Source organism: Dermacentor albipictus, chromosome 8 (genome assembly GCF_038994185.2).
Source record: "Dermacentor albipictus isolate Rhodes 1998 colony chromosome 8, USDA_Dalb.pri_finalv2, whole genome shotgun sequence".
Classification (NCBI taxonomy): Eukaryota; Metazoa; Arthropoda; class Arachnida; order Ixodida; family Ixodidae; genus Dermacentor; species Dermacentor albipictus.
In genome coordinates, this window is record NC_091828.1 from 27,403,363 (window position 1) to 27,420,925 (window position 17,563).

A 17,563-nucleotide genomic window follows, 5' to 3' on the forward strand; every position below is an offset into this window, starting at 1 on the left:
ATGCGCTACGGCGCAGCGATCACTTACGATGCGCCCCGCATCGGACTTAGCGCCCACCTATCACGCGGTGAGCGTCGAGCAACGCAGCGTTCGGCGCGGCAACGAAACGTGCGCCTGAGCGAACGGAACGAACCAAAGAACTCGGTGTCTCGGAGGGGAAACGATCTACGCCAGCCAAACGTCGTGATCGGCACGGGCAGAGAGATAGATAGTAATCTAAACCGGGAGCACGGCGAAGCGTCGTCAGGGGAGAGGGAGTCCCGCGACGCGCCTGGCAGCGGTCCCAATGCGCGCGCGGCGCGCCTCCTGTCGGGGCAGCGCCGTAGACTGAGAGGAGGTGGTCTTCTGTGTTTGCCGCAAGATGGCTCTGCGTGTGCGGAAAGCGCAAAAGAAATGCAGCGGAAACGCACTTCGCAACTCGTGTAATTGTGACTTCTGTACGTTACATGTTCATAATTACCGATATACACCGCAGTATAACTTTCCACGGCTCGTTTCGAAGGCAACACCGCATTCACTAGAGGCGCGTTTGCACCGCTTGGAAGCATCGAACTCGTGGCTGAGTGGTAGCGTCTCCGTCTCACACTCCGGAGACCCTGGTTCGATTCCCACCGGACCAATCTTGGAAGTTGCTTTTTATTTATGAAGCGCCTGCCGTGATTTATTGCTCACGGTCAACGCCGCAAACGCCGACACCGACACCCACGACACCGGCTTTTCTGCGACACGAGCTCCTTAACGCTATCGCGTTAAAAACAACTAAGAGGGCCCGACGTCACTTTTTGCGAAGCTCAGTGACGCCGGAAATTGGCGTTACTCCGCCATTTTGTCGCGGCAGATTCCTCTCTTTGCATTCTTCGGGGATTCGACTTCAGGGATTCTTTGCATTCTGGGGGACGAACGACCGAAATCGTGGCCAAACCCCCTCGGAGGAACGGGCCGTTGCGTGACCAGATCGCTCGTTCGACCAATTCGTCGCTCGTCGCGCGGTAGTGATATGAGCGACTGGACAATAGCGCGAAGGTGGAACTGGATACACAGTCTTGGTCGAAAGTTCCCAGGCCGCAGTGGCCGCGTACGGAGCAGCCGGGCTGCCCTATCGCGGCGCTAGGCGACGCTTGCCAGTTGCGGGGATAAACGGGGTTCAGAGGGAATATCGTTCTCGCTGTCATGCTGTGGTGCGGCAACAACCAGTGAGCTCTTACGCGTGCCCCTTTACGAGTCTTGCCCTCACTGAGGGCGCTCCGCGCGTCAGAGAGGAGCTTCGCCGGGAGCGTTTTCTCAACATCTTCGTGCTCCCGACGGAGGGCTCCAAAGCCCGCGTCTTGGGTTCGAGGATACATGAACAGCAAATTTCGATGCCCATACGATTCGGCAAACAAAATTTGAATTTTGGGTGTTTAACGAACCAAAGCTACACCTGGGCTACGAAGCATGCCGTAGTGGAGGGCTACGAATTCAAATATCCGAGGATCCCGCCAGGATCATCCTGATGATCCTGGCAGGATCCTCGACAAATGGCGTTTTCGTTTTTCGCGTCCATCAGAAGAGCAGCCGCCGCAACCGGGATTAAATCCACGTCCTTGGGCTTGCATCTCAACACCTTAGCCAACGAGCCACAGCGGCGAGTGCTTCGGTAAACAAATCCACGCGCGTTCAAGAGAACTAAAAAAATAAATCCTGGGCACCACTACCTCACACGCGACGGGAACAGGCAGATGGACGCAAACGCGGATGTTGGTTACCGTAACAATTGCGATTGCGTTTTAAACCCGAGACTTAACCTCGCCAGAACACCCTGGTCGTTTGGCTAAGCTTCGCGGTATGAGAGAGTAGTTCATACGGAGCATCGCATCATAACCTTGGCGGCAGCTCTGGCTTCAGTTCCTTCTTGTCTGCAGCTCATTCGCGCGGCGGGAGCACGAAAGGTAAAAGCGCAGCTCAATGCCACACTAGCTGACGGGCCACTTTATGACCACGGAGCGTATGACAGCGATAAAGCGAGAGCGACGTTCCTTCTCGCTCGCTTTCAGCCCCGCAACCAGCGAGCGTCTGCGAGCGCCGTTGATGGCAGCGTCGCGATCGCTGAGCGTGGCTGCCCGTCCGGGCACGGTCGCTGCGACCTGGGAACTTTTGACCAAGACTGTACACCAGTCAAGTACTACCGATTGTCGCACCGAACGAGCGAACGACTAAATTTTGACACGTGCACGGGTAACTTACTGCGAGACCCTTCGCCTGTTACAGACGAATACATACCCCTCCCTCACACGCTATCACACTATATACCCCGACATCTACCCGAGCCAGACGTGCAAGGTGTGTAAAACTGAATCAGCAACACTCCCCCACATGCTATGGGAGTGCAAACATCAGTACCCAGACCTTAATTCAATTCACTGGTTTCCCGCTCATGTAGGATCGGTCGAGGGTGCTCCCACGAACCTCAATGAGTCTGCCCACGAGGCTGCGCGTGACCTCACCGACCGCGCTTCCTCTATAAGGAGCACCGATTCCCCTTCTCTCTACGGTCACAGGGATGCTCCCGCTACTCACAACGAGATTATTAAATATTTCTACATGTACAGAAGGGTCTTTCCACCCCCTCACCCTAAACTGAATAGGGCGCAAGCCGTTTCGCTTAGGCTTCTACAGATCAGCACATATCCGTGTCTGTCCGCTCTCCACGAGGCTTACCCCAACGTGTATCGCGACGACGCCTGCCCGTCCTGCAGCCAGACCTCCACTCTACCGTAGCAGAACTGATAGTTGGGCGAGTTGGTACGAATTCATAGTAAAATATTCTTGCGCGCACAATTGACAAGGACACAATGAAGGGGACACGTGGGCAACACCGCATGTGATCACCGCATGTGATCCACTCTACCTCACATGCTCTGGGAGTGCGGGTCGACATACTCCAAGTTCATCAAGAAGGAGTGGGACTCGCTTCTGCGTAGCCCCGCTCTGGAAAAGCAAACCCTGGCCGTCCGGCGTTCCCGCGACCGGGCCGGTGGGCTAGACCTGCCGGTTCCGACGTGGGACTAGCCGGGTGCGCGACGAGTTCGCGACCTCGCCGGACCTGCAATAAAGTTTATTCACTCACTCACTCGCTCACTTAATCCCGTGAGCCTCTCGTCGAGATGGCACGCCGCCCTGCGCAGCTTCCGTCTCGACGACCAACTCTGGGCGACCCAGCAGGCCTACGAAGCGGCGAAGAGGCAAGACTTCGACGTCCCATCGTGGGAGGCCTAGGCCCAGCCGACTTAACTGCTGGTGCTCATTAAAGTTCACTTTTTCTCTCTCTCCCTTACAGTAAAACACATAACCTTAACAAGGCACGCGTCGCACAAGTTTCGGCGCCTATTTGCTGCCGTCATACCGGCAACACCGGGGAGTCGTCGCTCACATGGGGTCAGGCACGTACCCAGGATTTTTTTTCGGGGGGGGGGGGGCCCACCACCTCCATCATCATCATCATCATCATCATCATCATGTTTTATGTCCACTGCAGGACGAAGGCCTCTCCCTGCGATCTCCATTTACCCCTGACCTGCGCCAACCGATTCCAACTAGCGCCCGCGAATTTCCTAATTTCATCGCTCCACTTAGTGTTTTGTCGCCCTCGATTGCGTTTTCCTTCTCTTGGTACCCATTCTGTAACCCTAATGGTCCAACGGTTATCTAACCGGCGCATTACATGACCTGCCCAGCTACATTTTTCTCTTGATGTCAATTAGAATATCGTCTATACACGTTCGCTCTCTGATCCAAACCACTCTCTTTCTCTCTTAACGTTATGCCTAGCAATCTTCGATCGATCGCTCCTTGCGTGGTCCTTAACTCGCTCTCAAGTCTCTGCCCCATATGCACTGGCAAAATGCACTGACTGCACACCTTACTTTTCAATAATTATGGTAAGCTTCCAGTCGGGAGCTGGCAATGTCTGCCGTATGCGATCCAACCTATTTTTATTCTTCTGTAAATTTCCTTCTCATGATCAGGGTTCCCTGTGATTAATTGACCTAGGTAAACGTACTCCTTCACAGTCTCTAGTGGCCGACTGGCGATCCTGATCTCTTGTTCCTTTGCCCGGCAATTTATCATTATCGTCATCTTCTGCATATTAATACTCAACCCCACTCTTACACTCTCTCTGTTAAGGTCTCCAATCATTTGTTGTAACTCGTCTGCATTGTTGTTGAATAGAACAATGTCATCGGCAAACCGAAGGTTGCTGAGATATTTGCCGTCGATATTTACTCCTAAGCCTTCCCAGTTTAATAGCTTGAATTCTTCTAAGCACGCAGTGAATAGCTTTGGAGAAATTGTGTCTCCCTGTTTGACCCATTTCTCTATAGGTATCTCCCTGCTTTTCTTGTGTAGAATTAAGGTAGCTGTAGAACCTCTGTATATATTCTTACGCGAAGGACGAGTCAGTAAGACGAGAAACTATTTAACAGATTATATTTACAACAATGGTTGCAGCGCTGACCGTTTAGATTCACAGCGCGAGCCCAGTTCGTTCTTCCTTCTCTTTTCTGGAGTGATGGCGCCCACGTACCACATTCACACAAACAAATACCACACGCATGTAGCAATATTTTTCAAGCTTTTTACGTAAGCGTTCTGTAGTCCTTAATTACGTAGTGCCTCTAGACTGCTGGTGTCTCTACTGAATCAAATGCATTTTCGTAATCTCTATAAGCCACATAGAGAGGCTTACTGGACTCTGCAGATTTCGCGATAACCTGATTGATGACATGGATGTGATCCATTGTAAGGTATCTCTTCCTGAAGCCAGCCTGTTCCCTTGGTTGACAAAATCCAGCGTTGCCCTTATTCTATTGGTGATTATTTTGGCAAATATCTTATATAATACTGGGAGCAAGCTAATGGTCCTATAATGTTTCAATTCTTTAACGTCTCCTTTTTTGTGGATTAGTATAATGTCTGCATTCTTCCAGTTTTCTATGACCCTTGCAGTCGATATACACTTCGTATAAAGAGTCGCCAGTTTTCCAAGCATTATGTCTCCTCCATCTTCGATTAAATGGACTGTTATTCCACCTTCTCCTCCCACTCTTCATCGTTTCATGTCTTGCAGGGCCCTTCTGACCTCATCGCTAGTTATAGGAGAGTTTCTGTATCCTGTTCATTACTGTTTCTAAGTGAGGTATCGTGACTCCTCTGGGTACTGTATACAGGTCAGCTTAGAATTTTTCCGCTGCTTTTACTATATCTTCGCATAAGAATCCCGTTTTGAAAGAGCTGTATAGTTTGTTGTGCTCCGCATATATCTGCAACCAAGTGATTATCCTATGCTGGGTACCTGGTCATAAAGGTATAAAAGGCAACGTAGCTGCTGACGAAAACGCTACGTCAGTGAGTTTTAGCGACACAGATGGAAACATCCCCATTCCTGCCACAGACCTAAAGCCCTTTCTGTGCCATAAATTGAGGAAACATTGGCAAGCAGAGTGGGATACACAAACATTGAATAAGTTACATATTATAAAACCAAGATTGCGGAATTGGATAAGTGAAAAAACAGCACGGTACAAAGAAGTACTTCTTTGCCGATTAAGAATAGGACACACTTACAGCACTCACTCCTACCTCTTGACTGGCGGAGACCCTCCTACTTGTAGTAGGTGCGGCGATGGCCTGACAGTCATCCATGTTCTTATCCAGTGCCCTGCAATAGAAACGGAGAGGAAAAAGTATTTCCCTTCTGCATATCGCGAAAATATACCTCTCCACCCTGCATTTTTTCTTAGTGACGAACCGTTTTTCAAACTGCAAGCAGTCTTAGATTTTTTAGACGAAACTGACATCCTGAAAATCATTTGGCCAGGCAATTTTTAGCACGTGACTAACAGCCCTGCATTCAAGGGCTCTCTTAAACCTCTGGTGTCAGTGTTGTTTTATTGCACAATGTTTTAACGACCACCCATTGCCATAGCCCACATCACTGCCTAGTCACCGTCATTATTTTAGCAACTATATATTCTACGCCACTTACAGCTACAAATTTTAGGCCCTTTTACAGCCGTATCACATCTACCATGATTAGTTCATTGCGCATGTCATCCACAATACATCGTCAAAATTACCACCTGTCATGGCGCTCTTTGGCCAAACCTGGCCCTTGCGCCATAAAACACCACACATCATCATTACTATATCTTCGAGATTGCTGATAATATTATCCTTCTTATCTTTTAGTGCATACATCATGGTTTGTCCTATTCCAGGTTTCTTTTTTACTGATTTCAGGCTGCGTTCATTTTTTACGGCTTCTTCAGTCTTTCTCATGTTATAGTTTCGAATAGCAGTTATTTTCGCCTTGTTGATCAGTTTTGACAGTTCCACGAATTGCGTAACGCTGTGCGGCCGCCACTCCCATACAACCGCGTAGAGCGCAGGACTCTGCGATTCTAGACGTTCTGCGCTCACCGAGAAAGGTTAGAAACACACTCACATAAGCACAGCAGAGAAGTGGCTACGTGAGGCGGTTCGACCGATAACTGTAGAAGCGTCATTCAAAGCAAGTAATTATTCTCCACTTCCGGCGGCGTTTCCTCTACTTCCTTTTTAAATAAAAAGATGTTGATCCATAAATATTCTCATAAACAACAGTCAACATTTTTGGTTATTGCGTTGGCTCTCTCCCTTAGTAGATCGCTTAATTTCTCAACTCCTTGCGATTTTTGTTTCCAGTTGCCAAATTTGCACGAAAAGTGCTATACAATTAGGGAAAAACAGACGAGCTAACGGGCGACAGTCATCTTGCTAATGGGTTTAAGGATTATTGCAGGGTTTCATGATGGACGCTCTTTCACATTATTTTATTTCCCTCCTTATCTAACCCATATCACGTGTATATGGTTCCGGGCATCTGCCAGCGTCGCGGCGAGCCGTAAGTAACTCAAGGAAATAATGAAGCACAGGGAAAACTTAAACGCAATTGGCGTTTTGTCCGGCCGCAACTCGTTCCATGAGAGTATACAGACCAGCTAAGTAACAGCCGCATCCCTCTCCTGGTCCCAGGATCAGCCTAAACAAAGAAGGTTGAACTAACAAAAGCAAGAGCTATGCGCGTGACGGTGGAATAGATGGTGACAACTGAACGCATCTCGAGTTAATCGCGCGGGTGCGGAATCTATGAGAAAACTGTCCTTCACATTACAAGAGATGCCGATAACTACCGCCATCTAAAAGGAGTGAAAAAGGCAGCATAAGGCTGACCGATGAACAGCTGCCAAGTCTCAACATTAATCTGGCGGCGCTTTAGGAATGTGTGAGGAGTGGTGGCGTGGGTGGGGAGGGGGGGGGGGGGGGGTATGCCACTTGATTTCGGAGGGGGGGGGCCCGGGCCCCCCCGGGCCCCCCCCCCCCTGGGTACGTGCCTGCATGGGGTACGACTCGGAGGCGACGAGCCATCTCGATCGCGTTGCTGTCGCGCGCAAGATCCCTGGCATGGGGTTTGTACTTGAACCCGCTACAATGCTTCGTGCAAGCCTCGATTCAGACCGTGAATCAGACATCGAGTGCAACGCTATGGAGGCTAGAGGTGCTTTTTGCGGTGGCTGCGTTCGCACTTGGAAATAGTTCGAGTCGTACCACAATAGCCTGAAATTGTTCTGTATATGGGTTCAGTATTGAACGAAAAACGCTGCAGCCCTTCGACAAACAAAACTGCGGTACACGGCTACTAATGCTTTCTTTTATATCGATTTGCTTTTCAGTATTTCTTTTTTTGGTTTGGTTTGGTTTATTCGCAGCCCGTGGCGGCAGCCTCGCGTGCATGCTGACGCAAAATAACGCCGTTGGCGCACAGCAAAGCATGGACGGAACGCGCGGAGTGATGCATAGTCTCACCGAACTTCTTGCGTAGCTTCCACAGCGTTGCATCTGCCGTAGCGCGCCACGACCGACGGCCGGCGCTACTAAAAGCTACCTAGAACCAAAGAAGGTTCAGCTCCCAGCATGCAACGCGCTGAACGGCCAGCGGGAAAGGAGAAAATAGGAGTGAGCGGCTGCAGAGGAGGTTGGCTTGTGGACGCAAGGCGCTCTCTCTTTTTTTTTTTCTTTCCTGCATGGTTCGTTCTCTGTTTTCTTTCGATGTTCTGTTGGCGTGTTTAGCCAATCACACGTGCTGCAAACAGTTGTTCGCTGGCCTCGACCGTTGTGCGAGATCTGAGAGGAAGGACCGCTTGCTTGATGGTGCCGCGAGTGGAAACGCTGCCTGCCGGTACGTCAGCTCGGGATGCGCTGGCGGGAACGCGCGGCGCGTACTACGAAAGTGCAGTGAAACTACGGCACGATCTTGGATTTGTCGGCGCGGGTCGCAAAGACGTTCAAGAAGACAAGCACGTTGACTGGCAAGAATGGATCGCGAGCGTGACGGTGCGATACCGTACACAAGCTTTGTACAGACGTAGCCGGTCCACTCGGCACAATGAGAGCTGTCGCGGTAGGCCTTGCTTTCCGTGGAGGAAAGAGTGCGCGGGTTTCGTGACGGAGTTTGTGGATGAAATTTCGCGCGCCCCAAAGATGCGGACGAGGCAAAACGAGTGCTACGAGTATCTAGACTTCGAAACAAAGGTCGGCGGCTGCCGTCGCATCACCCGGTCACTCAGCGGACGTGTGCTCCGGCGATCAACCCGGGAGAAAACCCTGAAGTCGATCCACGCTTCCGAGCTCTCAGAGTCTGCAGCGTCGCGTCGCCACCCGGTTGGATCTGCGGACTGGTTCGTTGCCCTGAAAAAGCTGCTAACCGAGAAGTCTTGCGTTCCGAAACGCCAAACAAAATCGAACCTCATTCACGATGTCGTCGAGTCGCCCGGCATCACGCGGGCAATGCAGCGCGAGGTGGAGGCGGCCTTGGTGCCGACGCCGGCCGATGAGGTGCTCGTGTCCACGACCTACTGAACTACAGACCTGCACAGATCTCCCTCCTCCAGCACGCCTGGTCTAGTTCGCCCCTTTTGCCGCTAGGGAAAGAACGTACGAGCACAGTGGCGCTAGTCATAACCTGTTCGCTGTCGTCTGCTTCCGCGATCTGTTCAGCGCTTGTCTTGCCATTTCGGCAGGCACAAAGCGCTTGTTTTGGCGGTAAATGAATAAATTCACAAATATACAAAAGAAGACATATTTGCGAATGCTTTGCGTTTGAATAGTGAAACTAGAAGATGATGAGTGGTGCAAGAAATGTAAACAACGAGCATAGGTGGCCGCTGCAATCCTAGATCAACGGCATAAATTTCCCTTTCCTAGCCTCCTTAAGGGACTGGAAAACTTGTTTAAAAAGATTCATAGGATAATCTAGCTTTCTTTAGTTGATTACAGACAGCCTAATGTCGTAGATGACATTAGGATTTACTACTGTGTGCCGTAGTGAAAGGAAGATGATCTGGTAAAAGTATAGTAAAAGTATTCACTAGTAAGTCCTCCACCCGGTATGTGCAATAGTCTGATCGATTCTGTTTCAAGGGAAGGTGAGCATATCTTGTTTTTAATATCGTTGGATGTCTAGCTCAGTAGAAAGCTTGCAAAAATGATCCCAGTGCTTTAAAGCGTGCTGCACTGCAGGTCTTAAATCGTGTCACGGAACTCTTTTCAAACTGTAAAGCTAGGTTTCCTGCGTGGTAAGGCGGCAGCATAACGGTGGTGCTTAAGATACGTACGCAATGAAGCTGTGTGCGTAATTCACTTTTTGAATTCACGATGCATTCACGGACAACTTTTAAGAGTTAAAATGAGTGGTAATCGTTCTGTCGTCGAACATTTCGGTAGCTTTAAGTTTCTAAAGAGCGCAGAAACGAATTTTACAACGTATACAATAAAACTGTTTTGTACTTTGCGAACTCTATAAGCAATGTGATTTATAATAATATGCTTGAAAAAGGCAATAGGAGCGGCTATCGCTATTTTAGAGAGCAGCGGACTACACGCTCCGACATTTTTTAGGTTCGGGCAGTCAACTTTTGAAGCCGAGTGACCGATCAAAGCCGTGTGACATCACTGTCACTGTGTTAGCAAAAATCATCAACTAGACAAGCAGTTCGTCACAACACAACAGCTGCTGTACTAATTACAACGCCGCACAGCCGCCCACCGCGTAGCAGACGAACAGGTTATAAAAGCGCCACCTACGGCCGTCGGTCGAACGAAAGTGGGCGCAAGCTGCTCCCATAGAAGCCGGATATCTGTGCAGGTCTGGAGTTCCAGTAGGTCGTGCTCGTGTCGGCCTTCCGAATCCACATCCGCAGGGCCGACATGCGCACGCTCGCCGACGGCCAGTGGTTGAACGACGAAGTGATCAACTTCTACATGAATCTCCTCGCGAAGCGCTCCAAGAAGGAAGGCTATCCCCGCGTGTACGCGTTCAACACGTTCTTTTATCCCAAGCTGGTCGCCAGTGGCTACGCCGGCGTCAAGCGATGGACGCGCACCGTCGATTTGTTCTCCTTCGACATCGCGCTGGTGCCGCTGTACCTTGGAACACGCACTGGTGCATCGCTGCCGTGGACTTCCGCAGGCGCCACATTGCCTACTACGACAGCCTCGGCCCGCCGACCGGGAGTCCGCGCTGCTTGTCCGTGCTGCGGCAGTACCTGGAGTGCGAGAGTCGGCAGCGGCGCAACCACGGGCTCGCCGGGGACGACTGGACCCTGATAGTGGTGGACGTGCCTCTGCAGCAGAACAGCAACGACTGCGGCATGTTCGCCTGCCAGTACGCCGAGTGCGTCTCGCGGGACGCGCCCATCTCGTTCGGGCAGCGTAACATGCCGTACTTTAGGAAACGCGTCGCCTACGAGATTCAGCACAAGACCATGCTCTCGGCGTGAGGCAGGTGTGGAGGCGTACCTTTGCTTCCGTTTGTGATTCTCCCAACTCTACGTTCGAGTAACTTGCGCACTCCAGGATGATATAAACCGCCTTTCATTGCGGATGTGGTCATTTTACTTTGATAATGTCAACTGACTGAAGGATCATTGTGGACTGTACTGTGATTTGTTCCACGAAGTGGCAATAATCACAGTTCCGTTGTCACAGGAGTACTTAAATATTGCATAAAGGGCTACATTGCTTTTTTTTGTAGGCGGTACGTTTTGCCGCACATAATTTGCAACAGTGCAAAAAGCTGCTAGACAGTGATGAAGCTTCTCACTCGTACAACTTGTATCAATTCTTGATTTTGCTGTTCCTGCGTAAAAGAGAAGATCATTCACATTCTTACGATGATGTTTGGGACGATGCACATTGCCAAGTAACTGTTATTTTGAAACCAGCGATATTTTTAATTTGTTCTTCTTAGTGAAATAGGCTGTTTTCAACTAATTGTTTGAAATTGCAAAGGTATGGTAGTGCAAAGCAGAAACACAATTTGTAAACGCACATTAGTTTGTATATACCTGCAGTACGTGTTCAGGCTTTCTACATTTACCCATCTAATTATATACCCATTTGTTTGTGTAAAAGTGTGCCCCTTTGTCAACGTTCACATATTTTAACTGGGGATGTTTGAACAGCGAAATTTCCTAATCTAGTCGAATGCGAATATTCGAGGGGAACAGCCTTGAATATTGAATATCTTCACATTTATAAACAAACTGAAATGTAATGTTAATATAACTTTATCCCATATGAATAATGTCCCTTTAGTAAAAAAAGGGCCGGGCTAACTTATGTATATGTTGGGTGTAATGCCATCGATAACTGAACATCCGATGCTACGTCACATATTGTAAACTATGAACAACTGTTTTCGATTTATCTGGTGCACCACGCTGGTGACAGGAATAAAGCAAGAGAACAAGATGTCACAACATGTGCGCAGTGTTGTGCTTGCTGAAGGAGCCAAGTGTCGTGCTACAGTCTCACAGATTGTTTTAAAGGGATGGAAACACGGTGCGACTGGCCAAAAGCATTTAGCCTTATTGGCTGCCAAAAGAAAACATTCATATGGGGGCTGCCTAAATACCCTGAAACTCTTATTGAATGACTGTAAATTATTTACGAGGAAGTTAACTGGCCCTTAAGTTCACTTGCAAATGCCTGCCTCTGCGCACAACCGTGAATCTTGTGCAGCAGAATAATTCTGAAGGGCTCTCACATCCATCATTCCTTCATCTGCGAGACTGCAATGAGTGGTTTTGTTTCTTATATAAAAATCTTGAATGTTTTATTCTATTCTTGAATCGAGTAGCACAATACTATGAAACTCATGTTTGAAGTTTCAAATATTCGCACGCTCCTAGTTTTAACCTTTGCTTCACATAGGTGTCAAGTGTGATAACACGGTCTGCAAACGCCATCTAGCATTTTGCTTTTGTGGCTGCGTGTGAAGGAAACTAAAGGGGTTGAAATTATTCTCGAGTTTCTCATTAAAGTGTTTCTCGTACCCTGTGTGTTCCTAAACATCACGGTAAAACCCGTAAGTGGATTTTAATTAATTTATTTATGTGCAAAGCTGTTAAAGTGTTATGAGCAAGAAGGCTTAAAAGGAATGGATAAATAATGGGCTGGGAATGGAGCGTGCTAAACTACATGTGAATGAAGCCAACAAATTGCATCCCAACCTGGTTGTTCAGTGAGGACATGTGCTAGCATTTGTTTCAAGTAAGCGCTATATGTCATAGTTTAAATAGAGGAAGCACAATTTAGTTATTTTGCTCACCTACAGGGCACTTTGTTTTCTGCATTAAGTATTGTAATTGACCTATAATGCTTTTAGTAGCCATTACTTTTTCCTGGCACATTCACTGCCCGTCCGTGCCGTAACATAGCACAAGTAATGTTTTATGAGGTAGCATAAATTTATCCGTATGCTTATAATTTATCCGTAGATTGCTGATATTACCCTGCTTATCTTTCAGTGCATACATCTTGGTGTGTGCTATGCCAAGTTTCTTTGTCACTGATTTCAGGCTGCGTCCATTTTTTACGGCTTCTTCACTCTTTCTCACGTTATAATTTCAAATATCACTTATTTTCGTTTTGTTGATCAGTTTTGACAGTTCCACGAATTCTATCTGATCTTTTGAGTTGGACACTTTCATTCTTTGTCGTTTCTTTATTCGGTCCTTTGTTACTTGGGAGAACTTGCCTATTGGTTACCTTGGTGCCTTGCCTCCCACTACAATTCCTGCCTCTGACGCCAGCTTCGTTACGGTTTCATTCATTGCCTCTATGTCATCATCATCATCTCTGTTCTAAGGCAGCATATTTGTTTGCAAGTACCAGCCTAAATTTGTCTGCTTTTACCCTTCCTGCCTCTAAGTTGACCTGTTTTTTTCTTGAGCGATTGTACTCTTTTTCTGTTCAAACTGAGGTGAATCCTAGCCCTCACTAACCTATGATTATTGCACTTTACCCTACCTATCACATCTACATTCTGCAGTATGCTGGGATCGGCAGAAAGTATGAAATCAATTTCATTTCTTGTTTCACCATTAGGGCTTTCCAGGTCCACTTTATGTTGCTACGTTTTCTGAAAAAGGTGTTCATTATTCTCAGCTTATTGCTTTCGGCGAAGTCTACCAGCATCTCTCCTCTAGCGTTTCTAGAATCGACGCCGTAGTCGCCAATTGCCTGCTCACCTGCCTGCTTTTCCCCCAGTTTTGCATTGAAGTCACCAATTACTACTGTATACCGAATCTGCACTTTTCTCATCGCTAATTCAACATCTTCATAAAACTGATCTACTTCCTCATCGTCGTCGCTGGATGCTGGAGTGTAGGCTTGTGCTGCCTTTAATCTATACCTCTACTGCTACGACTACTGCTACCCTCTTCATTAAAACTTCTTTCTGGGCGAGTTGGTGTATACTTGACATAAAAATTGTGACAGCGCCAACGTTTGCATCCACAAAGTAACAAGCGCTTGTGTCTCGTCCTTTCTGGATGCATGTGTTGCCGCTGTTACAATTTTTATGTCAAGTGTGCTACCCTCTCGTTAATGCTGTAGAATTCGTCAGTGTTGTTCGCTATGTCCTTATGGATTAGGAATCCTACCCGGTATTGCTTCTTATCAGGGATACCACTATAGCAAGAGAACATGGCCGGTATTTAGCAATGTATAAGCCTCACCAGTTCTTCTAATATTATCCCAAACAACGTCTCATAGTTCCTCAAAGAGTTTTGCTAAGCTAGCCTCACTCGACAGAGTTCGGCTGTTAAAGGTTGACAGGGTCAGTTTCCATTGGTGGCCTGTTCGGACCCAGAAATTCTTAGCACCCCCTGCTGCGTTACAGGTCTGACCGCCGCCTTGGTCAGGTGCTCCGCAGCTGCTGGGGACTGAGGCTATTAATTGTAGATATGAATAGGGAGGTTGTGACTGAATACTGCACCAGGGAGGCCAATTGCTGTTCTGGTGGTAACTACGTTGTCACATAACAATGCATTTGAATATTGTGCAACTAACTAATCTATCAGTTTAATAATACAGACTTCAAGTTGTTTTTTGTAGTGCTTTTATAGGAACTGTTAAGCGAGTTCACAACGGATAAGGGCAAGCTTAAATTTCATGCACAAGTTCACGTTACTCAGCACAGCTAAAAGAATATAGACTGCAAGAGTGGGTCATTAGTAGAGCTTGGCAGCGTTGCCCTTGTCTCTCTATCCCCTCTCCACTATGCATCATTGAAATAAAAGTAAAACCAATTATTTTTCCCCTGAACACATTTATAGATCAGCGTAACGCATTTTCATCGAAGTGCTAGTACACTGAGACTGGCTCACACATATTGAAACTGTCACAGCCACCGCTGCACACACGGTGATTGCTACTGATACTTGAAAGCATGACTGTTGGGCAAGACATAATAAATATGGTGTTCGTGCATGTTGTACATATTATTTGCTAACTTTACAAAGTATGCTTTGCAGGTTGGCGTTGTGATTCACCCCTGTCAGTCATGGCTTTGTGCAAGTCCCGATGGGCTTTTCCAAACAACCAGTGGTGTCATTTTGCTTGAAATCAAGTGCCCCTACAGTCGTAAAGATGACATAATCATAGATCATGCTCTGTGCGAAAGCTACGTTAGCTATGGGACATATCATGATTGAATGCTTCAGTTGCCTCGCAGCCACCCATATTATTCACAGGTTCAGGTTGCCATGTATGTCACTAACACTACAGAAAGTTTCTTTTTTGTTTATACAAGCAAGATATTACTATAGTTGTTAACAGAGATGAAGACTTCCTTGCTCGAAACATTCCTCGGTTTGAGGCGTTTTATTATTCATATTACATTAAGCAGCTCATGCCTTAGACCAGATTCCTGCTTGCAGGAAGTAAATTTGCTCTTGAAGGCACATATAGCCGCTCAGCACATGAATTCAGATAACCCTGTTTATGGAATGATTCCCTATCGTAGTGGCTAAAACAAGCCATGTTTTTCTCATTAAATTTGGAAATTTAGTTTTGAATCCATTACTAAAAGTCGCGAGAAATGACCTTTCGCGCACCACGGGGCACACACACGAAGCTGCATAAGAACTCTGCCACGTGACCTTCTACTAGTGTACGCGGTTACTGGTCTTTTTATTAGTACTGAAATGCAGTATACTTTCTATTATACGTTTTTCCTGACTTACAGAGTGCAGATAAGCCTTAGTTTATACTGTGCAGAAAAGTAGCGCTGCCTTCATTTTCGATGAGTTGGCCCACTTGTCGCATAGTTGATGTCATATTGTATCTCATAGGGGGGACCACAGAACCTAGGTTACTTGCATGCTAATTCACCTGTGTACAAAAGCATCCGTGTGTACCATTAGGCATGCTTCTTTACCTTGTAATACTAACAGATTAAAGCACCTGTGATATTAAGGCAGGTAAAGCACAAATAAAAAACAGCGGAAAGAATGAGAAAATACATCGTGATTGCCATACATGCCTTACCAAAACATGTTACTGTCTCAATCTTCCACCGTACCGACTAGCTTGGATACAGACCCAAGGCCTGTGTAATATAAAGGCTGATTTGTAAATTATGCTGCACTTATTAACAGCTCAATTACCTACAGTATGTTAGTATCCTGGTTTCACCTCCAGTGAGAGTGACAAAGTGTTTTTCGATTTCTATGCCAATTTAAAATTATAACTGCTACCTAAAACATGTACAGCATCATTGTTTCTATCAATATAAATCATGGTCTTTTCCTTTCCACCATTTTATGACACATTCTTTGCACTTGTCGGCCCTTTAAGGAAGTTCCTAGAGTGTTTTTACACTGTCGAGCTACCTGATGGTGAAAGCTGGCTTTAGACTGAATCTTCCTCTGAAATTGCCTGGCCTCCAGGAACTTGCAAGTGAACAGCAATGCATTATTACCACCAATTAATCTGCCTATTGTTGCTTTATAACTGCAACATGAAAGACTGCATCAAAAAGATTCTGAATGTGTGCCATGGCTTTTACATGTCCATTCTGTCACTGAAGGAGTTGCAGTGATACTTTCAGTTGTATCTGTAAGCTTGCACACTGTATTTCCTTATTGAGAGCCTTTGCTGTTGCACAGTTAAGGCTAGTTGCAGTTGCAGTGTTTAAGCCTTTTTTGATGCCTGTAGTGAATGTAGCCTTGAGGCCCATCCATTCAAGAAATCTATATCAGACCGGAGGTCTGATCACCGTCGACCTAATCATGTCTTCTCTAATTTTAATTGTTAGTTAGTTTAATGGGGTTTAATGGCGCAAAAGCAGCTAAGACTATGCTGCGCCAAACACGAGGTGTTCTAAAATACAGTTTATAAAGTGAAAGACTGTGTTAATAATCTATATTTTATGTAAAAATCCAGTGTCGTCTAAAAATTTACGGACGTCACAAAATGGGACTAGTGGATCATCGCATAAAATTAGACCAGGGTGTAACGGTAGGTGTTGTTCATATAATTTGTGCAAGAGTGTTCGTCTGTGTGTTTCAATCTGTGCACATGTAAGTAATATGTGCATAACTGTTAGTGGCTGTTGACATTTCTCGCATGTTGGTGTGTCTTCTTTCCTAAGTAGGTAATTGTGTGTGATGTGTGTGTGCCCGATGCGTAGTCGGCACAAAACTACTTCGATGAACCGCTCCTGATGATAGCATGACTTCCACTCTCCAACTATGGGTTTCGTGAGATGTAGCTTGTTGTCGGAACAACGGTCCCATTCGCGTTGCCATTTTACCGTTAAGGCTTTTCTAATTGCGCGGATGCTATCTTTGTATGGGAGTGTTGTGTTTGTAATGTCTTCGTGTGCTGCCATCAATGCATATGTATCAGCTGCTTCGTTACCCGGTATCCCAACATGGCTTGGGACCCAGCAGAAACGAATTGACCTCCCGTATTCATTAAAAGCCACCATGTTTAAAATATCTCCAATCAGGGGTTCACACTCAGATTTCACATGTAGTGCCTTCAGTGTGCTTAAAGAATCTGTGTATATGACTGCATTTGTGTGTTTATCAGCGATAATCTTTTTCACAACAACCCATATGGCGAAAACTTCGGCCGTGAAAACAGAGGCGTGTTGTGGCAATCGAATGCTTTTTTCCCAATTTTCCGTTATGAC

General features: G+C 46.9%; 1 pseudogene; it reads left to right on the plus strand.

The window, feature by feature from the left end:
- The first annotated feature begins 10,258 nt into the window (after nucleotides 1–10,258).
- On the plus strand, nucleotides 10,259–12,756 carry LOC139048398 (sentrin-specific protease 1 pseudogene; annotated as a pseudogene).
- The last annotated feature ends 4,807 nt before the right edge of the window (nucleotides 12,757–17,563 follow it).